The following is an 18,547-nucleotide window of genomic DNA, read 5'->3' on the forward strand; positions in this document are numbered from 1 at the left end:
TGCCAACTATTGCTTCTACAACTATCGCTAACGCGTAGTGATAAAGTAAAGCAATTACATGGCGTTTGCATTTCATACAATAAAGCGACAACCATAAGGCTCCTGCCAGTTGCCGATAACTTTTAGAAAACATGATCATCTCATACAATAATGTATATCACATCATGTCTTAACCATATCACATCACAACATGCCCTGCAAAAACAAGTTAGACGTCATTTACTTTGTTATTGCAAGTTCTACGTGGCTGCTACAGGCTTCTAGCAAGAATGTTCTTACATCGACATCAAAACCACAACGGTGATTTATCAAGTTTGTCGTTTTAACCTTCAACAAGGACCAACCGATGTCGAATTCGATTCAACTAAAGTTGGAGAAACAGAAACCCACAAGTCACCTTTATGCAAAACTAGTTGCATGTCTGTCGGTGGAACCGGTGTCATGAATGTAGTCATGTAAGGTCGGTCCAGGTCGCTTCATCCAACAATACCGCCGAATCAAAATAAGACGTTGGTGGTAAGTAGTATGACAATCACCGCCCACAACTCTGTGTGTTCTACTTGTGCATATCATCTATGCATAGACCTGGCTCGGATGCCACTATTGGGAAACGTAGCATGCAATTTAAAAAAAATTCCTACGCTCACGTAAGATCTATCTGGGAGATGCATAACAACGAGATGGGTGATGTCACTTGAAGCTATGTCAGTATGTCCCCAAAGAGGAAGGGATGATGCAGCACAACGGCGGTAGGTATTTCGGATATGAAACCAAGGTTATCGAACCTGTAGGAGAACCAAGCAACACAACGTAAACAGCCCTTGCACACAGGTAACAAATCCTCGCAACCCGACGTGTTAAAGGGGTTGTCAGTCCCTTTCGGGCAACGGTGCCAGAAATTGGTGCCTGACGGAAAAAAGTTGTAATAGATTGGATAAATAGATCGCAAATAAAATAAAGTGCAGCAAAGTATTTTGGGTTTTTTGGTTTAGTAGATCTGAAAATAAAAGCAAAGGCAAATATATGAGAAAGAAGACCCGGGGGCGTAGGTTTCACTAGTGGCTTTTCTCGAGAAAAATAGCAAACGATGGGTAAACAAATTACTGTTGAGCAATTGATAGAACTTCAAATAATTATGGCGATATCCAGGCAATGATCATTATATAGGCATCACGTCCAAGATTAGTAGACCGACTCCTACCTGCATCTACTACTATTACTCCACACATCGACCGTTATCCAACATGCATCTAGTTTATTAAGTTCATGGAGAAACGGAGTAATGCAATAAGAATGATTAGATGATGTAGACAAGATCTATCTATGTAGAGATAGACACCATCGTTTTATCCTTAGTAGCAACGATACATATGTGTCGTTTCCCTTTCTGTCACTGGGATCAAGCACCGTAAGATCGAACCCACTACAAAGCACCTCTTCCCATTGCAAGATAAATAGATCGAGTTGGCCAAACAAAACCCAAATATCGGAGAATAAATACGAGGCTATAAGCAATCATGCATATAAGAGATAAAAGAAACTCAAATAACTTTCATGGATATAAAAAGATAGATCTGACCATAAACGCGAAGTTCATCGGATCCCAACAAACACACCGCAAAAGAGTTACTCCCTCCGTTCGGAAATACTTGTCCTAGAAATGGTTGTATCTAGACTTGTTTTAGTTCTAGATACAACCATTTCTAAGACAAGTATTTCCGAACGGAGGGACTACATCACATGGATCTCCAAGAGACAATTGTATTGAGAATCAAGAGAGAGAGAGAGAGAGAGAGAGATGAAGCCATCTAGATACTAACTACGGACCCGAAGGTCTACAAAGAACTATTCACGCATCATTGGAGAGGCACCAATGGAGGTGGTGAACCCCATCCGAGATGGTGTCTAGATTGGATCTAGTCATTCTGGACTCTGCGGCTGTTGGATGAATATTTCGTCGACTACCCTAGGGTTCTGGAAATATTGGCGTATTTATAGAGCAAAGAGGCGATCTGGGGGGCACCCGAGGTGGGCACAACCCACCAGGGCGCGCCTGGGCCTCCTGGCACGCCCTGGTCGGTTGTGCCCCCCTCGGGGCACCCCAGGTGCTACTAGGGCCCGTTGCGTTCCTTCTCGCCCATAAAAATTCTCCGTAAAGTTTCGGGGCATTTGGACTCCGTCTGATATTGATTTTCTGCGATGTAAAAAACATGAAAAAACAGCAGCTAGCAGTTGGCACTATGTCAGTAGGTTAGTACCAAAAAATGATACAAAATGATTATAAAACATCCAAGTTTGATAATATAACAACATGGAACAATAAAAAATTATAGATACGTTGGAGACATATCAACATCCCCAAGCTTAACTCCTACTCGTCCTCGAGTAGGTAAGTGATAAAAACAGAATTTTTGATGTGGAATGCTGCCTATTATGTCATATCATATTGTTTTCTTTATAGCATGGACAATTGGACTTTTAGTTGTTCAAAGCAATAGTCTAGTTTTGATATGATAATTTATATACTCAAGCATATCAACAAGCAACCATGTCTTTCAAAATATCAATGCTAAAATAAGTTATCCCTAGCCCATCATGCTCAAACATTGATCCATTCATGAAACACACTCGAATATTAGCTACACCCAATAATTAAGTATGATCATATTGCCTCCTAGTTGGTGCTTTTATAAGAGAAGATGGAGACTCAAAATAAAAATTGCATAAAGTAAAATAAAGGCCCTTCGTAGAGGGAAGTACGGATTTGTAGAGGTGCCAAAGCACAAAGCGAAAAACTTAGAGATAAAACCATTTTGGGAGGTGTATCCACGGCTAGCCGTATCCACCATACTTTCGCCATACTTTTTCCACCATACTTTCACTTTCCATGGCTAGCCGTATCCACGGTTGCCCTCCATACCAACACTTTCCAAGGAATTTATTATTTGACAACATAAAGTAAATTCATTTTTTTGCATTTCGGGACTAGGCATCCCTAATACCTTTGCCTTACTCTCGTACAATGACAAGTGAATAAACACTCATCTTGAGAATAACACATCTAGCATGGAAAATATTAGCCACCCCTCACCGCTCCGCGAGCGAAAAAAACACACAAAAGAGAAGTTTATTTTGAAAATTAGAGATGGCACATGCAAATTTTCTTAGAATGGCAAAAGAATACCGCATATAGGTAGATATAGTGGAATCATGTGGCAAAACTACTTTAAGGATTTTGGATGCACAAGTAGAGATCATAGTTAGTGCAAAATGAAGGCTAGCAAAAGATTAGGAAGCGACCAACTAAGAAACAGATAATCTCATAAGCAAGCATTAAGCATAAATAACACCGAATAATGCACCACAAGTAGGAAGTAATTTCATTACATGACTATTGACTTTCGTACTTGGATAGGGAATCACAAACCTTAACACCAACATTCTTACTAAAGCATAATTACTCACCAACATAGCTCACATATCACATCATGATATCTCAAAACTATTACTAAGAATCAAGTTTATTTTGTCCAATGATCTTCATGAAAGTTTTTATTATATCCTTCTTGGATATCTATCACTTTAGGACTAATTTTCATGTATTGCTTTCGACAAGCTCCAACAAATATAAGTGAAGATCATGAGCATAATAAATTTTTCTTTCTCTCAAATTAATTTAAGTGAAGCAAGAGAGAATTTCTTGAAAATTTTACTAACTCTCAAATAAATCAAAGTGAAGCAAGAGAGCATTTCTTCAAAAATACTAAAGCACACCATGCTCAAAAAGATATAAGTGAAGCACTAGAGCAAGTCCATTGCTCATAAAAATTTAAGTGAAGCATAGAGAGCAATTCTAACAAGTCATGACATAATTTTGGCTTTCTCAAATAGGTGTGTCCAGCAAGGATTGATGACTTAAAGCACAAAATAAAACAAGCAAAGACTCATATCATACAAGACGCTCCAAGCAAAACACATATCATGTGACGAATAAAAATATAGTATCGAGTAAAATACCGATGGTCGTTGGAAGAAAGCTTGGATGCCACTCGGGGGCATCCCCAAGCTTAGTTGGTTGCTCATTTTTGGATAATAGCTTGGGATGCCGGGGCATCCCCAAGCTTAGGCTCTTCCATCCTTCCTTCATCTATCGTAAGATAACCCACAACTTGAAAACTTCAATCACACAAAACTCAACAAAACCTTCGTGAGGTCCCTTTGTATAAGAATAATAAATCACTACTATAAGTACTGTATCAAACCAATTCATATTTTGTTTTTGTATAATATCTATTGTATTCCAACTTTTCTATGACAAAACTCATCAAAGAAAACCATAGAGCCATCAAAATAAGCACACAACACAAAGAAAATAGAATCTGTCAAAACAGAACAGTCTGTAGCAATCTGACTATTTCGAATACTTATGTAACTCCAAAAGTTCTAAAAAAATTAGGAAAAACTGAGCATTTTGTATATTGATCTACTTCAAGCGGAATGGGTATTTTATTTCTCTCTGGTAAAAAATGAAAATTAATTTCATGAAAAGTTTCTATTTTTCAGCAAGATCAAACAACTATCACCCAAGAAGATCCTAAAGGCTTTACTTGGCCCAAACACCAATTAAAACATAAAAACACAATCATAATAGTAGCATAATTGTGTTAACACACAAAAACAGGAAGCAAAAAGCAAAAATAAAATTTATCCATTGGGTTGCCTCCCAACAAGCGCTATAGTTTTACGCCCTTAGTTGGGCATAAAGAAGGATCTAAGTTTTGTCATCCTTGTTCTTAACTTTCTTAGTGGTATTTCCATCATGGGGTTTTGTGAACACAACATAAAACATATTATCCATGGAAACCTTAGCGTTCCTAAGTTGGTGTTCATCAAAACCCTTTTGATTCCCAGCAACAATCCAAGAATAATGTTGATTAAAATTATTGAAAACCTATTGGATTATATCTAAAATGGGGACTTCCTTTTTAAGATTCTCATCAAAGATTTTATTATCCCCAAGCAAATGTCTTAAAGCATAGTCGCTATTGTAAAGAATTTCATCTATCACATGTTTTTCATGATTCATACCATAAAAGTCAAAGATTTCCCTAGCTTCCCGTATTATGTAGTCAAACTCATTCATAAGAACGAGAGTGGCCAAGTTTTTAGCCTTAGGATTCTTTATATCGGGAAGCTCAAAAAATGATCTTTGCAAAGTAGGGTGGGTATGAATAAATTTACCTTCAAGTTTTAGAACTAGTGCTGAAATAGCATCCGCATAAGATCTAGTAGTTTTAAGTATAGGAGCATCATCAAGACTCAAATTCCCCACACAATTGAAATTTTTTTGGATACGTTCTTTTCCCATAACGTTCCCTTGCCCCAAGATAAAAGTTTTAGCATCCATATTGCCCGTATGTCCTATCCTAGGAGTTAGGCCATCATCTGTTGGTGCCATACCGAAATCACTCATGATTGCAAAGAACAGATCTGACAAGAAAAAGGCGATCAGAAAAGAGAGGCAAATAAAACGGCAATTTTTCTTGAAGTGGGGGAGAGGAAAATGAGAGGAAAATGGAAAATAATGTAAATTGCAAGGAGATGAGATTTGTGATTAGGAACCTGGTATATGTTGAAGATCCTCCCCGGCAACGGCACCAGAAATTCCTTTTGATGTCGCTTGAAGCTACGTCGGTATTTCCCCAAAGAGGAAGGGATGATGCAGCACAGAGGCGGTAGGTATTTCCCTCAGATATGAAACCAAGGTTATCGAACCAGTAGGATAACCAAGCAACACAACGTAAACATCCCCTGCACACAGATAACAAATCCTCGCAACCCGACGTGCTAAAGGGGTTGTCAATACCTTTCGGGCAACAGTGCCAGAAATTGGTGCGTGACGGAAAAAAGTTGTAATAGATTGGATAAATAGATCACAAATAAAATAAAGTGCAGCAAAGTATTTTTGGGTTTTTGCTTTAGTAGATCTAAGAATAAAAGCAAAGGAAAATAGATCGCAAAGGCAAATATATGAGAAAGAAGACCCCGGGGCCGTAGGTTTCACTAGTGGCTTTTCTCGAGAAAAATAGCAAACGGTGGGTAAAAAAATTACTATTGGGCAATTGATAGTACTTTAAATAAATATGATGATATCCATGCAATGATCATTATATGGGCATCACGTCCAAGAATAGTAGACCGACTCCTGCCTGCATCTACTACTATTACTCCACACATCAATCGTTATCCCGCATGCACTACAAAAAAAATACACTTCCGTGATGATACGTGCTTGTCACAGTAGGTCACATTTTTTGTCATGCATGTACATCCATGACAAATTTATGACAGAATGAAGATAGTCATACATGTGTTGTCGTAGAAGTGTTCCATGACATTACAAAAATTATCATCACGGAAGTGTCCACTTCCATGATGATAAATCGCACGTCATAGAAGTGCTTTCGTCAAGGGTGACCGACACGTGGCATCCACCGTAACAGGACGCCGTTAAGCTATCGGGTCCGATTTTGGATCCGATAACCCGCTAACAGCCACGACCAATGGGGATGTTCCACGTGTAAAATTCTCATTGGCCGACGGAACCACGCGTCAGCTCCGCGTTGGCACATGTGTCACTCATCCAACGGTCGATATGGGCCTATGATATGTTGACACGTGGACCGGCCCAAAAGTGGCCCATAAAGTTTAAATGGGTCGGCCCAACTAAAGGCCCACAAGATTTTGCAGTCCATAATGGGCCGCCCCAACAAAAGGCCCACGAGATTTTGCATATCATAATGGGCCGGCCCAGCTAAAGGCCCACGAGATTTTGTGGGCCATAATGGGCCGGCCCAGCTAAAGGCCCACAAGATTTTGCAAACCATAATGGGTCGGCCCAGCTAAATGCCCAACATTCTCATTTAAGGCCCGTACGACTATTGTCAAATCGGCCCGTCAATGGCTTGTCCTAAACTTGTCATCATCGCGGCCCATGGTCACTTCTGGCCCGTTAATAGTTCGCTAAGTATATGGGACGAATTACGGCCTAGTGTATTTTCGGCCTATTAAAGGTCCTGCTTCATTTGGGCCCATTTACAGGCCATTGAAACTTTCGGCCCATAAATGACCGTCAAGGATTTGGGTCGGCCTGTTAGAGGTCCACTATAGATTTGGGCCACTTTCGGCCTGTTGTGATTTTCATCCTGTTAACGTCGGATGAAATCCATGGGCCATATGTGGCCCAACGTCACATTGGGCCCATTAACGGCCCATATAAAAATGACGATAATCTAGCCCGACCGAACTTCCGGCCTGTTAAAGGCCTGTGTATTAGGTCGGTGCATTTACGGCCCGTCCGAATTTAGGCCTGTGAAATATCCACATCATAAATGGGCCACCATTTCGGCCTGCTAACACCAGTGGGTTATTTGGCACTATGAGGGCCCAATCTCACTTTCGGTCTTTTAAAGGCCCATGTTTTTTATGGGCTCGAGATATTTACACCTGTAAACGGCCTATTGTTACCGAGGGCCCAAATTATGTTTAGGCCTGTTAAAGGCCCACTATGGGCACATGCCTACCAGAAAAATATGAAATCTTATGGTGATTTAGGCATAGATATTTTTAGTGGGCTACATGTAAATTTCGGCCCATAATCGTTTTTAGCCCAATTGGAATGGGCCCGACGAATTTTGCCATGTTGGGCTCCTACGAAGCTTTCGGCCAAATACATTACTAAGATAAACCTACACTATACAAAAATAGCGTCGCAATTATTGCAGCCTTTGGCAGCATCATAAATGTTGTATCACAACAAAATAAATTCCAACCATACAACAAAAGGCCTGTTGGCATAAAGTTTACAGTCCTTGCAGATAAAAGCACCATTAGATGTATAGAAGCACAGATCATTTGACCTGAGTGCTAATGTTTCAGGCTGTAGAATCTAATGGAGCAGCACGATCTTCACCTTTTTCCGCCATTGCTCTTGAACAACGAAGCGAATGTCTGATAGTCTGGTTACAAAACCATTCATATCTTGACGACATTTGTCAACCACTATTCTTGTTTCCAAAACAACATCCATTAGGGATTGGACTTGTATCTGGAGCACAGATATATCACTCTATCTAGCAGGAGGATTTTGTTCAGTAGGCGATTTGGACGAGGTTACCTTGACAACCAACCCAGAATTACGCAGGAAGGTGCTTTTTGCACTGTTAGTGGAGAGATACTGACGCACTGCAGCAAGAGGTGACATTGTGCCTATGGTAGCCTCGTCACCTTCAGGTGGTTGTGGATGTTCAATCATTTGTTCCATAGCTTCCTGAAAGTGAGAACTTTTAGATTAGTGTACCAGATAAGTTACTAATGAGACAAAAACAAACAAAGTAGGTTACACGTTTATACATAACTTATTTTGGTGAACTACTGTAATACATTAGCATGTATTGTAGTGCCAACTACATAATAAAATCACTTTCGGAACATATGTCCAATTAGCATGCCTACTGGATTGTCTATTTCCTCACATTTGTTGACATGTAAGGATAAAGAGACATGGTTTAAAGTAGGATGAACATAGTATGACATCATTCATATCATGGGCAAACAGATATAAAGCAAACATGCTATTTTATCATTGTGTGCGCATGTGAACATAACAACTAGATTACAGATCAAGACCAAAAGAATATCCTTCATCTCTTTTAAACCATGTAAGGTTAAATGATACGTCAAGACAACTATGTATAAAAGTGAACAGAGTAACTGACATTGGTTGCAAACCAAGTAGTTAAATGAACACATCACAGTACTAATTAGTTCAAAGGCAGGAGGAGTAAGGACGTACAACATCGGCTTGAACTAGTGTGCTCATGCCCTTCATCTTGCTGGTGTGGCAATCCTTGAAGATTTGCACTGCATTCAGTTCAGGTTCTTTTTGGTCTGCACAGGCTTTCCTCTGTATTTGGAACAAGTCAATATAGATACGATAATATGGCACAGAAAAAAGAAGGAAGTAGCAGCTATTTACAAGAGCCTCGCACTGTGCAATATAGCTACAAGATCCTATTGTTTGTTGGAATTTCACTTTAGAACGGTTGGTCTTGTTCTTCAAACAGTTAGCCTAGAAGAAGATACACTTGTAAGGCACATACATAAATACAAGTTCAATATGTGGTCTGATCAAATACATATAGCCTACCTGATACTTTGGGTCAGACCAGTATTTTACGAGGGCTGTCCAGTCTTCATCTGTAATATATTCCATCGGAGATGTTTGGGCGATTTCATTGTTAGCCCTGCCTTCAAAGTGAGATTTTCTAAGGTGGTACTGATATTGTCACAGAGCAGACTAAGAAACATGAGTGCATGCTTGTTTAGTTGCATCATCTTTCGGATCCAACTTGAACCCCATATATTGAAAAAAGAATGTGAGTCTTATTAGGAGGAAGCTAGAAAGTATGGGACAGAGCAAGACAATATTACTAATTGCGATGAATAACATTACTTACGGATAAATGGTCAAGGAAGGTGTTAAACTGGGTATTTTCTTTCTCATTCCTGTACCAGATCCACATTGGGAGGATGCGTGCATGACACCTAACGGCAACGACTGCCTCTGATACTAACTTGGCTGACTCTGTAGCATCACGTGGCCTTTTTAAACCTGCCTCAAAATGGATCTCCATTCTTCCTTCTTTAGATTTTGTTAATCTGTCAAGCATTATCCCTGATGTCTGTGTCCACTTGCGCCGTGGTGCTAGTTCAACAACAAATATGGAAAGTGTTAGTGTACATCAAACTGTGAGAGTACATATAAAGGAGCATGCAACTGCAACTTGACCCAGTCAGGTATTGTCTTGGTGTTGATGCTCATGAGGTTCATCTGATCTTGCCAAGTCCTGTTGTGTCTGCAGTGCTTCGGAAGTAGTGTTAGGTGTGAAGGCAGCTTGGAACTGGCCAATTCCGGAGCAAACGAACAAGTAACTCATTGAGATGCTGGTACAGTTGAAGCGGATGCTGCAGCTAGTGGAGTAGGTGATAATGTGTTTGTTGATTTAGCCGGTGGACTTGGACCTTCTACTGCACTATAAGTACCAGCAGAATCTGGACGGCAGATCCTTTTCTGTTTCTCCTGACGAGTAACACCACTCCCTACTATATTATTTTCCTTGCTCTTTTTTGACTTTGCCATGTCAAGCCGTACCCACAACACAAAAGAATAAAATCGCTCTTCAGAACTCATTGGTGCATGATACAGACAAGCAATACTTTGATGTAAGACAACCGTATGAGGATGGAATATGTAAGAAAAACAGGACGGCATGACATATTCATAGCTACAATGTGTAAACTAAGCAGAATGATTTTCAAGAAAATATAAGTAATGCAAGCTAGAAACCATATGAAAGATGCAACCAATATTACTCTACCAAGTTAAAAGTGTCTTGTCATAAGTGGCAATTCGAAAAATTAGAAGCATTACAACATAGAAATCAATGCAAGATGCAACCACTATCAAACTGCCATGTTAAAAGCGTCCAATCATGAGTGACTGATGCGGGATACACAACAACAGTGTCGGATGTGGGGTTCTGGCAAACCCTTAAGGTTCGAACAGTGGGGTGCGCGCGAAGTCTTTCCTTCCCACCAATCGATGCCCTAACTCACTAAGATCTTGCGGATGAACTCGACGAACTTGCACACAGAAAGACACAAGAATTATACTGGTTCGGGCCACCGTTGTGGTGTAATACCCTACTCCAGTGTGGTGGTGGTGGATTGCCTCTAGGGCTGGTGATGAACAGTACAAGGGAAGAATAGCCTCCTGGTTGAGGTGTTCTTGAGCTCGGTGAGCTTGTGTGTGTGTGGGTGGTCTGAATGATCCGTCCCCTCTCTAAGGTGGTGGCTATTCCTATTTATACTGGCCCTGGTCCTCTTCCCAAATATCGAGCGGGAAGGGATCCAACAATGGCGGGCTAATTCGAAGGGGGACAGCTAGTACAAGCTATCCAGACAAAAGTGGTCTTCGCCTGCTAAAGGCTCTAGTGGCGACACCATCTTGGGCTCCATGATGACCTCCATCTTGCCGTCCTCCTGGTCTTGGTCTCGTTGCACCAATATAGCAACCTTTGCCTGATGCCTTGGCACTCTTCGCCTGCGCTGGCCTCCTTAGCACCAAAGAGGAAACAAGGACGATGCGCGCACTGGCGCCCGCCTGGTGCCGTGCGTCATGGCTCACGTCACGAGGGTCTCATGAGGTTTGCCCCGCCTTGATATCTCCGCTCCTCGTGAGCCTGCCTAGCTAGGCTACTCCTGAGGAGGTCTTGCGTCGTCCGCCTCGCGAGGCTTGGACCCTCGGGATGGTCTTGGATGCTTTGCTGGTGAAGATGGGCCGTACGACCTGCAGGCTCAGCCACGCTGCGGGCCGCAGGCAGGCAAGTCTGGGGACCCCCGTTCCCAGGACGCCGACAATAGCCCCCAGGCCGAAGGTGCGCTCGGGCTTGGCTTCGCGGCGAAGCCAAGGGCCAAGTATGGAGCGCCGCGGGCCCCAAAAGCCTGCGGCCTCGGTTGACGCGTGCGGTTGATTGGATGTGGGCGTCTCCGCTTCCCCATGTTGTCTCGGCAACTGCTCGACTTGTCAGGTCCCCGCGACATGCAAGGAAAACCATCATTACCTGCGATTGTGGGGGACGTCGGTTGGCCTTCCCTTGCTATAAATGGGGAGGGGGGTGGATCCCCCGTTGCCCACCTCTTCCTTGCTTGCTTGCTCCTTCCTCCTTTCTCCATCACTTGCAGTGATACCCATGGCACCACGAAGGAAGTTCTCCGCCACCGAGAAGGGGAAAGCCCCTCGCGAGGGACCCGGCTCCCCAGCGCCCAAGCGCGGCCGCGGCCGCCCGCGTAAACATGCCGCGACCCCGCCGTGGCCCATTGTCGAGACAGCGCCACGACACGCGGAGTGGGTCATCCCAACCATGGCGGTCCAATTAATGAGGGGAAGCGTGCCATGGTGGCACGGCCTCCTTGTCCACGCTTCCACACGGCGGAGGTGTCGCCGGAGTTCGTCGTCTGGTCAGAGAACCTGGCCGGCAACTGGCTCCAACTCCCACGCTTCTTCGCCGGCCTCTGGTCCAAGCGGACTCTGGCTGCAGGCAGATGGCTGCTGCAGCAAGGCCTCTTGGGTTGCGGCTGAGACTTCCGCTGTGGGCAACATGGCCCTGGCCCGCGGCTGGTGATAACCCACAAGTATAGGGGATCGCAACAGTTTTTGAGGGTAGACTATTCAACCCAAATTTGTTGATTCGACACAAGGGAAGCCAAAGAATATTCTAAAGTATTAGCAGTTGAGTTGTCAATTCAACCACACCTGGAAACTTAATATCTACAGCAAAGTATTTCATAACAAAGTAATATGATAGTAGTGGTAACGGTAGCAAAAGGTAATGGTAGCAAAAGGTAACGTAGCAAAAGTAATGTCTTTGGTATTTTGTAGTGATGATAGCAATAGCAATGGAAAAGTAAATAAGCGGAGAACAATATATAGAAAGCTTGTAGGCAATGGATCGGTGATGGAGAATTATGCCGGATGCGGTTCATCATTTAACAGTCATAACCTAGGGTGACACAGAACTAGCTACAATTCAACAATGTAATGTAGGCATGTACTCCGAATATAGTCATACGTGCTTATGGAAAAGAACTTGCATGTCATCTTTTGTCCTACCCTCCCGTGGCAGCGGGGTCCTAATGGAAACCAAGGGATATTAAGGCCTCCTTTTAATAGAGTACCGGAACAAAGCATTAGCACATAGTGAATACATGAACTCCTCAAACTATGGTCATCACCAGTAAGTATCCCGATTATTGTCACTTCGGGGTTAATGGATCATAACACATAATAGGTGACTATAGACTTGCAAGATATGATCAAGAACTCTCATATATTGATGACAACATAATAGGTTCAGATCTGAAATCATGACACTCAGGCCCTCGTGACAAGCATTAAGCATAGCAAAGTCATAGCAACATCAATCTCAGAACATAGTGGATACGAGGGATCAAACCCTAACAAAACTAACTCGATTACATGATAGATCTCATCCAACCCATCACCGTCCAGCAAGCCTACGATGGAATTACTCACGTACGGCTGTGAGCATCATGAAATTGGTGATGGAGGATGGTTGATGATGACGATGGCGACGGATTCCCCTCTCTGGAGCCCCGAACGGACTCCAGATCAGCCCTCCCGAGTGGTTTTAGGGATTGGCGGTGGCTCCATATCGTAAAACGCGATGAATCCTTCTCTTTGATTTTTTTCTCCCCGAAACCAAATATATAGAGTTGGAGTTCAGGTCGGAGGAGCTCCAGGGGGCCCATGATGTAGGGGGGCATGCCCTAGGGGGGCAGGCGCGCCCCCCACCCTCGTGGACAGGTGGTGGGCCCCCTGGTCTTCATCTTTTGCTAGGATTTTTTATTATTTCCGAATAGATGTTCCGTGAAGTTTCAGGTCATTCCGAGAACTTTTGTTTTTGCACATAAATAACACCATAGCAATTCTGCTGAAAACATTGTCAGTCCGGGTTAGTTCCATTCAAATCATGCAAGTTAGAGTCCAAAACAAGGGAAAAAGTGTTTGGAAAAGTAGATACGACGGAGACGTATCAACTCCCCCAAGCTTAAACCTTTGCTTGTCCTCAAGCAATTCAGTTGATAAACTGAAAGTGATAAAGAAAAACTTTTACAAACTCTGTTTGCTCTTGTTGTTGTAAATATGTAAAGCAAGCATTCAAGTTTTTAGCAAAGATTAGAAACTAACCATATTCACAATATCGCATAGGTCTCATGTTTACTCATATCAATGGCATAATCAACTAGCGAGCAATAATAATAAATCTCGGATGACAACACTTTCTCAAAACAATAATAATATGATATAACAGGATGGTATCTCGCTAGCCCTTTCTGAGACCGCAAAACATAAATGCAGAGCACCTTTAAAGATCAAGGACTGACTAGACATTGTAATTCAAGGCAAAAGAGATCTAGTCAAGTCATACTCAATGTAAATTATAGTAATGAATGCAAATGATAGTGGTGCTCTCCAACTGGTGCTTTTTAATAAGAGGAGGATGACTCAATATGGAAGTAAATAGATAGGTCCTTCGCAGAGGGAAGCAGGGATTTGTAGAGGTGCCAGAGCTCGGTTTTGAAATAGAGGTGAATAATATTTTGAGCAGTATACTTTCATTGTCAACATAACAACCAAGAGATGGCAATATCTTCCATGCTACACACATTATAGGCGGTTCCCAAACAGAATGGTAAAGTTTATACTCCCCCTCCACCAACAAGCATCAATCCATGGCTTGCTCGAAACAACGAGTGCCTCCAACTAACAAGAGTCCCAGGGGGAGTTTTGTTTGCAATTATTTTGATTTGATTTGCATAAAGCATGGGACTGGGCATCCCGGTGACCAGCCACTTTCTCGTGAGTGAGGAGCGGTGTCCACTCCTCTTGATAATAACCCGCCTAACATGGAAGATACAGATAGCCCTAGTTGATACATGAGCTATTCGAGCATACAAAACAGGATATTTATTTGAAGGTTTAGAGTTTGGCACATACAAATTTACTTGGAATGGCAGGTAGATACCATATATAGGTAGGTATGGTGGACTCATATGGAATTACTTTGGGGTTTATGGAGTTGGATGCACAAGCAGTATTCCCGCTTAGTACAAGTGAAGGCTAGCAAAAGAATGGGAAGCGACCAGCTAGAGAGCGACAACAGTCATGAACATGCATTAAAATTAATCAACACCGAATGCAAGCATGAGTAGGATATAATCCACCATGAACATAAATATCGTGAAGGCTATGTTGATTTTGTTTCAACTACATGCGTGAACATGTGCCAAGTCAAGTCACTTAAATCATTCAGAGGAGGATACCACCCTATCATACCACATCACAACCATTTTAATAGCATGTTGGCACACGAGGTAAACCATTATAAGCTCCTAGCTAATCAAGCATGGCACAAGAAACTATGATCTCTAGTTGTCATTGCAAACATGTTTATCCATAATAGGCTGAATCAAGAATGATGAACTAATCATATTTACAAAAACAAGAGAGGTCGAGTTCATACCAGCTTTTCTCATCTCAGTCAGTCCATCATATATCGTCATAATTGCCTTTCACTTGCACGACCGAACGATGTGGATAATAATAGTAGTGCACGGGCATTGGACTAAGCTGGAATCTGCAAGCATTCAATAAACAGGAGAAGACAAGGCAATATGGGCTCTTTTGTCAGATCAACAATAATGCATATAAGAGCCACTTCAACAATTTGATTATGGTCTTCTCCTATCGACCCCAAAGAAAATAAAATAGATAAAACTATTTACACGGAAAGCTCCCAACAAGCAAAAGAAGAACATGAAATCTTTTTGGGTTTTCATTTTGATTACCACTACAAGCATCGAAAGTAAACTAATTAAAAGCTACAACTATTTTTTTTGGTTTCTATTAAGGCTTATTAAACACACAAGAAGAGAGCATAAAAAGGAAAATAAACTAGCATGGATGATACAATGAAAAAGTATGAGCACCGACATCTAGCAATGAGTGTGTGAACATAAATGTAATGTCGGTGAGAAATACGTACTCCCCCAAGCTTAGGCTTTTGGCCTAAGTTGGTCTATGGCCACAGTTGGCCTGTCGGATATCCATAGTAATAGTTGGGGTCGTACTGAGATGCAGCGGCTATCGCCTCCTGAGCTGCAGCATGGCGACGAGCGGCCTCCGCCCTCCTCTCGTACTCATCTGCCTCCTCTATGGTAATAACATATCTTCCTTTTGCCTGATAATCAAAGAAGGCAGGAGTAGGGAGAGTAATATGGACAACACGACGTCTGTCAAAGATTAAATGATATTGGAGAGGTGATTCATTCCTCTCGACAAACTGGTGGTGGACCATAGTATTAAAGTCTAGGTAGGCAGGAGGTAATTCAATATCATCATTACGTATAGTTACACCAAGAAAATCAGCTAAGCGGGTTGCATAAATTCCACCAAAGAAATCTCCATTAAATCTATTCAGATGCAACCTACGTGTAACAATGGCTCCCAAATTATAAGATTTATCTCCCAACACAGCACTCCTAAGAATATGAGGTCGGGGACACACATGTGACATGCTTCATCTTTACCGCTAGTGCATCTACCTATGAAGAGAGCAAAATAATGTATAGCAGGAAAATGGATGCTCCCTGTGGTAGCTTGTGTTATATCTCTAGATTCCCCCACAGTTATACTAGCAGGAAAATCTCTAAACTCAGATTTGAGAGGTTCCCTGATACTACCCCATTGTGGAAGTTTGCAAGCAGTGGTAAAATCCTCTAAGTCCATAGTGTAAGAATTTTCATAAAGATCAAACATGATACGTGAAGATGAAAATTCAAACCTCCTCACAAAGGAACTAGTGAGATAGTGGTACTAACGGCATTTTTCTTCCTCGAAGCTCACAAGATCAGTGTTACGCAAATATGCGTTTAATTCTTCCTTAATTCCCGCTCAATCTATAAAGTTTTCCGAAGGCCATTCACAAGGACGCACTAGAGCGTTTCTTGGTGGCTCATCATCAGCATCACGCATTGCAAGCCTGGGTCCTTGCTTCCTTGAAGAGCCCCCTTGGTACATTTTCCTAAACATATTTCTTCCTCTAAAAAATTTCTGAAATTTTTAGTAACTTCAAAATAAAAAAATGAACCAAACTCAATAATATTGATAGCAACCACTCCTACAAGTGCCTAGAGCCTATATCATGCATCAAAACTACTTTTGACCATATAAATTTGACATGCAAGCTCAAGAACAGGGTCACCTAGGTAGCACAAATTTGAAATGAATAAAGCACTAGAACAAAAACTAATTGGACCAATGGAGGAGTCACATACCAAGGAACAATCTCCCCAATCAGTTTTGTGAGAGGTGCTTTGAGCAAGGAGATCGAAAATGGCAGCAAAATGAGCTTGGACTCGGGTTTGAGCTGGATATTGGTGTTTATGGGAGGAAGAAGGAGTGTGTGGGTGCAGGAATAAGTGGAGGAGGGCCACCATGGGCCCACGAGGCAGGGGGTGCGCCCAGGGGGTAGGGCGCACCCCTGACCCTCGTGGCCAGGTGCCAGCTCCTCCTGTTGTGTTCTCAGTGCCAAATATTCTCAAATATTCCAGAAAAAATCATATTTAAATTTCAGGGCATTTGGAGAACTTCTATTTTCGGGGTATTTTTATATTGCACAGATAATTAAGATATTAGACAGAAATATTTTTTTGCTTTATTCAATATAAATAACAGAAAGCAAAAAGAGGGTACAGAAGGTTGTGCCTTCTAGTTTCATCCATCTCATGCTCCTCCAAAGGAATCCACTAACAAGGTTGATCAAGTCTTGTTAACGAACTCATTCCGAATAACATGGAACCAGAGAAATTTCGAATAACAATATGTTACCTCAACGGGGATATGCACATCCCCAATAATAAGAATATCATATTTCTTTTTAACAGTAGGTAGAGGAAATTCAAAACCTCCAATAATAATCGATGGAATTTTTCCAATAGAGTTGATACTATGAACTTAGGGTTCTTTCCTCGGAAAGTGTACCGTATGCTCATTACCATTAACATGAAAAGTGACATTGCCTTTAGTGCAATCAATAATAGCCCTTGCAGTATTCAAAAAAGGTCTTCCAAGAATAATAGACATACTATCATCCTCGGGATATCAAGAATAACAAAGTCCGTTAAAATAATAACGTTTGCAACTACAACAGGCACATCCTCACAAATACCGACAGGTATAGTAGTTGATTTATCAGCCATTTGCAAAGATATTTCAGTAGGTGTTAACTTATTCAAATCAATTCTACGATATAAAGAGAGAGATATAACACTAACACCGGCTCCAAGATCACATAAAGCAGTTTTAACATAATTTCTTTTAATGGAGCATGGTATAGTGGGTACTCCTGGATCTCCAAGTTTCTTTGGTATTCCACCCTTAAAAGTATAATTAGCAAGCATGGTGGAAATTTCAGCTTCCGGTATCTTTCTTTTATTTGTAAAAATATCTTTCATGTACTTAGCATAAGGATTCATTTTAAGCATATCAGTTAATCGCATACGCAAAAAGATAGGTCTAATCATTTCAGCAAAGCGCTCAAAATCCTCATCATCCTTTTTCTTGGATGGTTTGGGAGGAAAGGGCATGGGTTTCTGAACCCATGGTTCTCTTTCTTTACCATGTTTCCTAGCAACAAAGTCTTTCTTATCATAACGTTGATTCTTTGATTGTGGGTTATCAAGATCAATAGCATGTTCAATTTCTGTATCATTGTCATTCCTAGGTTGAGCATCAACATGAACATTATCATTAACATTATCACTCGTTTCAGGTTCATTACCAGTTTGTGTTTCAGCATCAGAGATAGAAATATCATTTGGATTCTCAGGTGTATCAGTAATA

This window comes from Triticum aestivum, chromosome 2A (assembly GCF_018294505.1).
Source record: "Triticum aestivum cultivar Chinese Spring chromosome 2A, IWGSC CS RefSeq v2.1, whole genome shotgun sequence".
NCBI lineage: Eukaryota > Viridiplantae > Streptophyta > Magnoliopsida > Poales > Poaceae > Triticum > Triticum aestivum.